The following is a 9048-nucleotide window of genomic DNA, read 5'->3' as shown; positions in this document are numbered from 1 at the left end:
CCTCCAAGCCAAACACAATACTTAGGTGATCATGTCCAGTTTCATCTCCACTGGCAATTAGAGCTGCAAGGACTGGGGCTGGCAGCCGTTCAAGACGGTTCAGCACCTACTTCAATGCACCAGGGACTATGTATAAAAGCTCTGAATGTTGTTGCGATATTCGGTTGATAGAAGAGTCATTTACCTCCACCCAAATATACATGTTCAAGGACTATAAATGATTAATGATTATCGTTGTTTTGTTCATCCACCATTGATCCAATCCACGAAACGCACTCCCCGTGAGACTGACAATCGATTTAATGGACACATCGCATGAAGCAAACCTATTACCTGCTCCCGTCAGTTTGAGCAAGACAAGAAAGAAGACCCTAAAGGAGTTTTGGAGCGCTGTGTTGATTCTGTTTCCCTAATGTTATGCCACTCTATCAACATTTATTTATTTATGTGAAATGAATACTGAAATGAAATGGACGTTTCCTCAACTCCTCGATATGTTAATCTTTGTTTCTATAGTATTCTCTCACGCCCATGCAATTAAGTCGATTTTTCTTCCATCTTCTCTCTATTTGACTTGCAATCTTATCCCCTACATGCTTCACAGCTAGTTCTGTTAACAATTAGCTCTTTGTCTACGCAATGTTATCGTATCTGCTTATTACCCTAAGCATATAAACAAATTCTTTAGTAAACATGGCAGAAAAGTGAAGGATTCGGGGGAGTAGATTTAGGACGGAGATGAGGAGGAACGGCTTCTCCCGGAGAGTGATGAATCTGTGGAATTCTCTGCCCAATGAAGCAGTGGAGGCTACCCAAGTAAATATACTTAAGACAAAGTTGGATAGATTTTTGCACAGTAGGGGAACTGAAAGATATCGGAAAAGGCAGGTAGGTGAAGATGAGTTCGTGGCCAGATCAGCCACGATTTTATTGCATGGCGGAGCAGAATGACGGGCCAGATGGCCGACTCCTGCTCCTATTTCTTTTGTTCTTGGAGCGTTTGGTGGAACTGTGAATCTCATGCCAATGCACTGGAAGCACACAGAAATTGAAAGAATAACTCCCAAAATATGCACCAATAAATCCTTGCAAACAACTCCAGTACACCTGTGGCAAAAATGGGCTGGAAAATTAACAGAGGTGCTGTCTTTCAGGTAATTTGATTTCTCCAGCGGATGTAAAAGGTGCTCTGGCGAATTTCAAAGAAGAGCAGAAACATTCCTTCCAGAATTTTAGCTAACGTTTATCTCTCAACCTGCATCGCTAGTAAAAAGTTTATTTCATTAATTGAACTACTACGAATAAATTAACTGCCAAATTCCCCTACGTTGTGAAGGTGTCCATATATTAGCTAGATATTTAACTGCTCTGGGGTGTTGTGATAAGCGCTAAATCTTTAGGGAAATGAAAATAAAGTTACATCTAAAGAATTGCCTTAAATAGGAATATTATTTCAATACAAGATAAATGTGGGATTAACGTCACTTAAAATAGACATTCAGTTTAAACTCTGGAGGAATAAAGCAAAGAATCATTTAAGAATAAATTGAAGCTGTAACAGTGAGAATTGAGTCTCTCAAGATTGACCTTCCTCATTGTAAATATGTGATGATCATGTAAAAACAATGCCGGCATATCTGGATCGTTCTTTTTGTCTTTCTCCAGTTTGAAGAGCGCGAGTATTTAAACCAGATGCAAATCGCCCAGAATTTGAAAGTCTAAATCCCGTATCCAGTCACTTTTCATTTATCTTCATTTGGCAACCTTCAGAATGCGCAAAATCATTGTATTAAGTAAACTCACGCTATTGCTGTAAACTATCGATGCGTTCAATCCCAACCTTTCGATGTCGGCGAGACAAAGACGATTTGCACCCGTATCTTCCTTTGATCTAACGCACACTGGAAAAAGGATCCACCTCAATAGTGAGCTGATCCCACAACCTATGGACTTATTTCCAAGAACTCTACAATTCATCTTCTCATTATTATTTACTGTATCAGCCATTTATTGTTGTTATTTTGTGAATTTGCACAGTTTGTCTCCTTCTGATGTTAATTCTACGGCAGCAGTACAACGAAATACATGACAAATAAGTATAGAGAAAAAACTGAGCTACACTTAGTATATATATATATATATATATATATATAGATTAAGTTAAAACAAGAGGTGCAAAAACACAAATAAAATAAGTGCAGTGAGCTGGTGTTCACAGGTTCAATGTCCATTTGGAAGTCATTGGCTTGTCAGTATGTGTGTAGTTTTTCATTGATTCGAATTGTGTTTCTATGCATCTGATGTGAATGCCTGCAAGAATGTTCGCATTTGCGTAATGTGATAATAAATTTACTTTGAACTAAAACAGAATTGACAAGATTCTAAACGTCCACCTTCTCTCCAGAAAGAACTAACCGCGGCCATGTTCGTTATAAATTCCTCCCATAGTTTAAGTGGAGAAACCACTAATCGATTGACTGCAAAACGCCGTCAGGATGAGTCTGAACGTGCAAAGCTGAGATCCTGCTCCTGGCCTCCAAACCGCACGCACCATCAACTGCTTGGTTCAGATGTTCCGGACCTGCTTTGCATATCCCAACTATTTTCCTTCCTATAGGATTTTAAACGAATTGATCAAACACTGATCATACAGTTAAAAGTACAAATCTCAAAATACATACATTTAGCATGAGAAAATCAAAAGAAACCTAAAATTAATTCGACAAAATACGAACAAACTCGAAAAAAAATTCTAAATCGTTTTAGTAAATGATTCAGAATATTTGGTGAATGGTTCAATCATGAAATGGTGCTCTTTTCATTGTAATTGTTTTTCTACCGTTCCAGATTCAAACGGATTCCATCGGATCTACTTTAAATCACATCCTTCCCATGATCTTGAATGCTGTGGATAGCTGTAAAAAAATCAAAGTATGAATTTAAGTCATGCGATAAGTTTTAATTTTAACCTTGATTACCAAGATAAAAATAGCAGAAAATACTTAAATAAAAACATGCTAAAATGTTGTAATCCCCTTTAGATGGCATGCAATGAGAGTTTAACACAAGTTTCAGCGCGTTCAGCAGGGAATCTCAAATTAAATTGACCAAAGGAATTTTTTAAGTGCTATAATGGTGAGATTGAGTCCTTGAACTTGGTCATGATCAATTGGCGGGTATTTTAAGAAGTGAGGTGAGCGGATTGATACCAGATACGACGCTTTCGATTAATCATCGAGGAGAGAAGTTGCTCTCTTCGCCTGCACGGTTTAGATATTAACTATTGCCTGGTCACAATTAAATTTTTCTTCATTTAAATATTATTTTTGATTTTAAAAAAAATTAAACCCAAACAAAGTTAGGCTGTTTTATTTTCTGGGGTGGGTTGGCTTTCAATGTCGTGTCTTGCTCAATACCCTAAACCATTTCTCAATTTTCAATTTATAAATTTGCAAGATTTTGCAAGGATTATGATTCACACTTTATGCTGCGCTCATAAATCATGCGTAATCAATTCAATTCATAAACACTCGTGCTTTGGTGAGTATCTATGCCGACCTAAGCAAGAATTATTTGATGAGGGTAATTAATTTAAAAACACCAATACAAACACTGATTTCACAATGATATTTATTTGCTGCAATGTTTAGTACACTTTTGTTAGTAGCCGAATGCGTTCAGTTGTTAGATAACATCTACGCTCGAACTGCGTTAACTATAAATCTTTAAAAGTTAAACCTAGCAGGAAATCTTGCGTCTTCGTGAAAGCAATTTATAAAAGTTTCCAACCTGTTTAGCGGCGCATTTCTCAATGAATTGTAGCTGACCCGACAACGAATGAAATCTCCAAAATTTCAATGAATTCTCTGAATAATGTCAACATTCCTCTTCCAAATGGCAAAAATGGGCCCCTAATAGGAGGACCCTCGGTATTTTATTGGCTCTCTGCAATAAAGTGTTCTTTTTTCTGCTCATTACGCTTTTGAAACAAACTTTTGAAATGCGGAATATGGCGGGTGCTGGAAGTCAGGAGTAAGCGCAGAAATGTTGGAAAAAGTCGGCAGGTCAGGCACGGACAGAAAAAAAAACAAAGTTAACCTTTCGGGTTAATAACCTTTCATCAGAACTTCGAACAGAAAATATTTTACAGCTAACAAGACATTCTAGTAAAAATACTTAATATTCTCGGGCGCAGACTTTGATCATAAGGTTCGAACCATGAATAGTGAGTCTTACGTAGCTGCTTTTCTGGAACTGCTGAGGTGCGTTACGCACTCCTGACACACAGTAATAACTGTAACGAGTATTTACATCGGGAACGTATGAAGGCAATTCCATTGTTACCTGACAGCAGCTCCTCTTGATTGACATTGATCCCAAATTTCAGTGCATCTCCAAGTCGCTTCTATGTTTAGTAGAAACTCTTTTGTGTTACACGTCAGATTATACGTCAAATGACGAGAACCGCGACAGTTTACAAGGAGCGTAATTGTCTCATAAAAATGACCCATAAAATTAATCTGTCGGGGTTTTTTTCGACACAATTGTAAAATCTTAAATCATGATCAATCGACTATGCAGAGCTTGAATTAACATATAGTCTTTCACAAACCTGGGAGCGGCCAAATGTGCTGAAAAACATATTAAGTACCGGAGTCATCATTGTACGTAAGTATGTTGGTTTGAACTGGACGTAATTAAAATCGAGGGTAAGTACGGATGCCCCGTCCCATCCCCAGCAATCACACTTTAGCATCCTGCTAAACTTCGAGCTTTCTCGTTATAGTCTTTTTTCTGTAATTTATCCCACAAGTCGTTTAAGAGTTCCAGGATGTTAGTACTTTATAAAGCAAGATCTTATTATTAAGATTTAATTGAGTCAAAACTAATGAACAGCGTGTAGATTCCTATTTACCCCATATCCTCAGTGCCCCCTCTCTGTGAAATAAGAACCTGCTATTTACTTATAAATTCTGCAATTACTTTAAAATTAAATCACTTAATCTACATCACACAGGTGTAGAGAAACAGAAGAATAAACCTTTTCACCGTCTACCAAATAAATAATCAATTGATATCTTTATAGCTGCAACCTCATATGTTTAGATTTAAAATTAAAGTGGAATTATATCTAAAGAATTGCCAGATGTATTTCTAAATTAAAACTTGAATACTTTACATTAAAATAACCATCTTAATTAATTGGCAATTATTTAAAAAGGAGCTAAATTTTTAACAGACCTTAAATAAAACTTGAACCCTCCTTAACAATGGCTCCTTGATCCCCATGAATCCAATGTCACCCATTTTCATCCCTACCCAACCAAATCCACCTCTACATTATCACTTTTGCACCAAATGTTTGCACTATTTTCAAACAGTGCAATCCTGACGTGCGGCTAACAATATTTTGTCAATGTAAATGTGCTCACAGTGGCCACTTCATCAGTTACCTCCTGGGTACAATCAGGTGGCCACTGATTGTACGTTCATGGTCTTCTGCTGCCGTAACCCATCCACTTCAAGGTTTGATGCATTGCCCATTTAGAGGTACTCATCTGCACACCACTGTTGTACTGTGTGGTTATTTGAGTTACTGTCACTTTCCTGTCAGCTTGAACGAATGTGACCATTCTCTTCTCACCGCTCTCATTTGTTAATCTTTCCCCACAGAACTGCCACTCACTGTTTTTTTTGGGGGGGTTTTTTGTACCATTTTCTGTAAACTCCAAAGACATTTGTGCATGAAAATCCCAGATCAGCAGTTTCTAAGATACACAGACTATAACAATCTGGCACCAACAATAATTCCGTGGTCAAAGTCACTTTTCTTCTCCCCTCTGATGTCAAGTCTGAACAACTGAGCCTCTTGACTATGTTTTTATACATTGAGTTCGCTGATCAGATATTTGTGTTAACAAGCAAGTGTACCTAATAAAGTGGCCACTTAGCATGAACTCAACTGGTAAAATTACCATAATACTTGTTAGAAGGTATATTAGCATATGCGGAGTCAAATTATTTGAAAGCAAAGATCTGGATCAAATATTTCTGGATTTCTACAGATTGGTTAACCAGAAAGGAACTGGGAGATGCAGAAATTATTTGAATATTTATTGTCTATCCTTGAAACTATTCAGACTAGTCCAAGGTATTAACTGGATATATAAGCTCAATAAAAATTTATCTAGCTTAGTTGTTATAAAGCAACAGATGTTAACAGTTGAATATTACAGAAGGAACAATGGAAAACATGTGGTGCAAATGTACCAAACAAAGGGAAGTATTAAAGCAAGCATTAGATACTTGACCAAGTAACTGTAATCCATGATAGAATGGTGGAAAAGTGACAAATTTCCAGTTCACTCCATTTATAGGAATGAATGAAATCCCCCTCATACTGCTATTTAGTAGATAAACCTTTCCCTTTTCTCTGGATAATGCTTACATGTGAGAACTTAGTAGAATTTAAGTAATTTCAGTGGCTGCTGGTATTTTATTAAGTACTGTTTTGCTTTTATCTTAAGTTTATTGCAAATACAAGACTATTTTTGCTCTGGTTCCTAAACCAAGTTTTGGTATAATAACAGGCCATTATTGTGGGGACATTATCATAGAAACAGACAACCTACAGCACAATACAGGCCCTTCAGCCCACAAAGCTGTGCCGACTGAACATGTCCCTACCTTAGAAATTACCAAGGGTTACCCATAGCCCTCTATTTTTCTGAGCTCCATGTACCTGTCCAGGAATCTCTTATCATAGGAATAGAATGGGAGGGGAGGAGGGCAATAAGCCTATCAGTCTATGTCTGCTACTTTGGAGAAAAATCTGTTCCCTCCTCTTTCCTCCTTAATCTACCATTTACTCTTTCAAATACTTGTTCAATATTTGTTGAGGATATGCCTTAGACTTCATCTATCAGAGCATTCATAATAAGACTATAAGACATAGGAGTACAATTAGGCCACTAAGCCCATCTAGGCTGTTTTATTATCTCTCAACCCCATCCTCCTGCCTTCTCACCATAATCTTTGACACCCTAACTGATCAAGAATCTACCAACCTCCACTTTAAATATTCTCAATGACTTGGCACCCACAGCTGTCTGTGGCAATTAATTCCACAGATTCACCACCCTCTGGCTAAAGAAATTCCTTCTTGTCTCTGTTCTAAATGGTCATCCATCTATTCTGAGGCTGTACCCTTTGGCCCTAGACTTATCCACTCTCAGGAAACATCCTCTCTGCATCAACTCTATTTACGGCTTTCAATATTTGATAGGTTTCAATGACATCCCGCCCCCCACTTCCTCTATTCCCCACTCTGAACTTACACTACTCCTCACCTGCCTATACTTCCCCCTGGGTCCCCCCTCCTTCCCTTTCACCTATTGTCTACTTCCCTCTCCTATCAGATTCTTTTGTTCCTGCCCACCTGGCTCCACCTATCACCTTCCAGTTAGCCTCTTTCCCCTCCCCTCACCTTTTTATTCTTGCACTTTCTGCCTTCGTTCTCAGTCCTGAAGAAAAGTCTTGGCCTGAAACATTGGCTGTTTGCTCTTTTCTGTGGATGCTGCCTGACCTGCCGAGCTCCTCCAGCAGTCATTATGTTTTGCTTTGGATTTTCAGCATCTGCAGACTTTCTTGTGTTTATAACATTACATTTGCCTTCTTTACCACTGACTCGACTTGCAAGTTAACCTTTAGGGAATCCTACACAAAGATTCCCAAGTCCTTTTGCACCTCTGATTTTAAATTTTCTTCTTATTTATAAACTAGTCTATGCCTTTACTCCTTCTATCAAAGTGCATGACCATACACTTCCTTACACTAAATTCCATCTGCCACTTCTTTGCCCAATCTCACAATCTGTCCAAGTCCTTCGGCAGACTCTCTGCTTCCTTAACACTACCGGTCCTTCCAATTATCTTCATATCATCTGAAAACTTGTCCATATCTTCAATTCCATCGTCCAAATCATTTACATATAATGTCAAAAGATGTAGTTCCTATACCAATCCCTGCGGACACCACTAGTCACTGACAGCCAACCTGAATTGGCCCCTTTTATTCCCATTCTTTTTCTTCTGCCCATCAGCCAATCTCCTATACATGCTAGTATCTTTTCTGTAATACCTTGGGATCTTATCTTGTTAAGCACCTTCATGTGAAGCACCTTGTCAAAGGCCTTCTTAAGGTCCAAGTAAACAAGATCCACTGACTCTCCTTTTTCTATCCTGCCTGTTATTTCCTCAAAGAATTCCAAAAAAATTGTCAGGCAAGATTTTCCATTAAAGAAACCAGGCTGACTTTGGCCTTTGCTATCATGCACCTCCAAGTACCCTGAAACCTCACCTTTAATAACTGACTCCAACAACTTGCCAACTACTGAATTCAAGCTAATTGGCCTAAAATTTCCTTCCTTGTGCCTCCCTCCCTTCTTAAAGAAAGGAGTGACATCTGCAATTTTCCCGTTCTCCGGGAACATTCCAGAATCTAGTGATTCTTAAAAGATCGTTACTAATGCCTCCATAATCTTTTGGATACCTCTTTCAGAACTCTGGGGTACAGTGCATCTGGTCCAGGTGACTTATCCACTTTCAGAACTTTCAGCTTTGCAAACACCTTCTCCTTAGTAATATCAACTACACTCACTTCTGTCCTCTAAAACTCTTGACTTTCTGGGATATTGCTAGTGTGTTCCACAGTGAAGGCTGATGCAGAATACTGTAGAATACTTATTAAGTTCATCTGCCATTTCTTTGTACCTCATTACTACTTCTCCAGCATCATTTTCCAGCAGTCTGGTACCCACTCTCACCTCCCTTTTACCTTTTATATATCTGAAAATTCTAGACCTAACCATGCACAGGCTAGAGTACCTTACATCCTTCACAGTTCTTCCATTCCTTTTACAAACCATTTTAAAACTGCGCTCTTTGGCACTTATAAATATCTCCTCTGATAAATTGGAATAGAAAAGATTTAAGCTCCATCCACTGTGAAAGTTTCTCTTACTATTTCTGGTTTGGTTGCTAGCTTTCA

The sequence above is a fragment of the Hemitrygon akajei genome, chromosome 27 (assembly GCF_048418815.1).
Source record: "Hemitrygon akajei chromosome 27, sHemAka1.3, whole genome shotgun sequence".
NCBI classification, from domain to species: domain Eukaryota; kingdom Metazoa; phylum Chordata; class Chondrichthyes; order Myliobatiformes; family Dasyatidae; genus Hemitrygon; species Hemitrygon akajei.
Note: the sequence above shows the minus strand (reverse complement) of the source record.